Source organism: Gouania willdenowi, chromosome 11 (assembly GCF_900634775.1).
Source record: "Gouania willdenowi chromosome 11, fGouWil2.1, whole genome shotgun sequence".
Lineage (NCBI taxonomy): Eukaryota > Metazoa > Chordata > Actinopteri > Blenniiformes > Gobiesocidae > Gouania > Gouania willdenowi.
In genome coordinates this window covers 2,681,584-2,684,175 of record NC_041054.1, presented here as the reverse complement: position 1 = coordinate 2,684,175, position 2,592 = coordinate 2,681,584, and the positions used below count along the sequence as shown (strand labels likewise).

General features: G+C 33.4%; 1 long non-coding RNA gene across 1 annotated transcript in view; it reads left to right on the top strand.

The window, feature by feature from the left end:
* LOC114471949 (uncharacterized) overlaps positions 1-1,014 on the top strand; it is a 6,380-nt gene extending 5,366 nt beyond the window's left edge. The window contains exon 4 of the long non-coding RNA XR_003675048.1: positions 1,000-1,014. This is a non-coding gene — a long non-coding RNA (uncharacterized LOC114471949). The remainder of the gene's footprint in view (positions 1-999) is intronic.
* The last annotated feature ends 1,578 nt before the right edge of the window (positions 1,015-2,592 follow it).

Genomic DNA, 2,592 nt, shown 5'->3' with positions numbered 1-2,592 from the left:
CCAGAAGGATCTCCAATTATCAATGAAGCCCACCTCGTTTTCTGGACACCACCTCGATAGCCAGCGGTTAAATGATGACATGTGTTTAGCCCTTACTTCCACGCCATGTTCACTGTGGGCATGAGGGAGGAGCAGCAGAATGAGGTAAAGAAGAAGGAAAGAGACGCTTTTATTACAGAAGTCTGTAGTCAGGAGAGGAGGATTCTGTGTCTGAACAAAAGTAGTTTTCAGTCGTAGATGCAGGTGGACGACATGTTCATAAATAAAAAATCTGTGTGGTAAAAACATAACAGTTTCTGACATAAGGCTGCACAATTAATCAAATTTTAATCATGATTATGATTTTGGTCTCCACGATTAAATTCACCTGTTTGTCTGCAATTTTTATGGTTAAAATGCGACCTCGGATGGATATAAAACTAGTTTTAGGGATTTTTTTTTTTTAGGTGGGGCGCTCGTGTTGAACGTGTGGACACGCCCCCATGAGTTGATTGACATAAGTACCTAATTAATTAGTATTATTAATTCATTCTTTAATCCAGCGGACACTCAAGCCAGAAAATGTTGACACGCTAGTGTTTCTGGATAAAAACCTGTAGCTTAAGCTTAATGTTCTTAACTTTCTCTTTATACGCTGTGATTGTTTTTGAAGGAGTTGCACTTTAACAGTATAATTATAGTTAGGCAATAGTTCATTTTGGCAAATTCTTGGGTACATTTTAGTATTTATCAATATTCTTGTTAAAGCTTTTTTTTGGACTCTAAACTGTTCACATATTGTTTGTTAAAAATAGTCGTTTTCCCTGAAATGATAAATAATTGTGATAATTATTTTGGCCATAATCGTGCAGCCCTAATCTGACATAATGTTCTGACTTTTTCTGACCTGGACATGTTGGTGTGTTCTCCTTTTATTCTCAGTGTAAATTTAGTTTTTCATCATCATGGATTTAAAAAGGCTTTGGGAATTCATCTGGACTTGTTGCTGTTTGTCTGCAGGTGGAGTTAATCGGTCATCTCCATCACTGGTCTGAAGGCTGTGGTGGGCTTTCTGTACAGTGGAGAACTTTCACTGGATGGAGGAAACATCCACCATGTGCTGGAAGCTCCTTGTACATTTATTTTGTGTAAAAATGTGATGTTTTGTTGTGGTTTTCGGAGTGTTTTTTGGAGTAATTTTGTGTGTTTTCGTTATCATTTTGGGGTCTTTTTTTTAACCTATTTAGTGTAGTTTGTTTTTTTTTTCAGTTATTTATTGTAGTAATTTTTGTGGTTTTAGAGTAATTTTTATGTATTTTTGGTGTCATTTTGTTTATTTTGCTGTTTTCTGTGTATTTAAGCAATTTTCTTTTCACACTTTTGTCATATTTTGTGTATGTGTTTGCCATTCCATGTTGTCTTTTTTTAAAAAAAATATTTTTCTGTGATCCTGTATATTTAGTTGTATTATGGGGTTTTGGTGTCATTTTTAGTATTTTTTGTGTTTTTTTGTAAATATTTTTTACGTTACTTATTGTAGTCATCTTCATTGTGTTTAGTCACTTTATGTATATATATATATATATTTGTAATCTAGTATTACAGTAATTTTATTTATTTTTGCTGTTTTCTTTTTATTAAAATTTCTTGAATATTTTTCTGCCATTCCATGTGTTTTTGGGGTTATTTTGTGCATTTACATTTGGGACCCAAGTTGCCCATGTCTGTAGTTCAGTAAGCTGTAGTAAGAAGTGAATTAGATTTTTTTGTGTGTATTTTTATTTTCTTTGGAATAAGAAAACTCAATGAAACTTTTAACGTGAAAAGAAGAACAAGAACGTACCTACTTGTTATTTGTGCATGGTTGTGGAGTCATTTAAATGTTATAATGTGTATGTCTGGTATCTTTAAAAATGTCTGAGTTGAATAAATGGGTTTTATATTTTCTCACAAATTTTTTATTCCTATTTTATTGTTTCATATTTCATAACTTGTTTTAAGGATCTTATGATAGCCTTATCTCAGAAAAATGTTTTCTCATTTTTCATGCCTTACTGGATTTTCACCCCTGTTTAAGTGTGCTCATCATATTTAAACTAGTTTTAAGGGTCTTATTGGTTTTCCAAAAATGAAGAAAAGAACAAATGGCACTCCAAACGCTCCAATACTCCAGAAGAAAACACCTCTGCCAACACACTCAACCTTCTCTCACTTCTCACCTGTTCTGTCCAGTTCACCTTAGGTCAGGTATAGGTGTAGTTCAACATTTAGACACTAGATGGAGCCCCAACATAAGTATTGGGTCTAAGCTCTGATTGAACATCCATCACACCTGTGTGTTGGACACTCAGACAATACAGTGGTAGTTGTTGGTGAGTGTCTTCAGATTTATTATGGTTTATTTTAAAGTTAAAAGCTCCTAAAAGCAAGTATTTAAGTTGGAATGTAGGTCATGTTAAAGTACACAGGCTGATTCTATGTTTTTATGACTTTTAGCCCAAATTTAAGTTAACTCTACAGCCAAAGTGTTTGGCCTTTTCAATTTGTTTGCCTTGAGACATCTTAGTCAAAATACATTAAGTTACTATTTGATCCAATTGATATATATATATA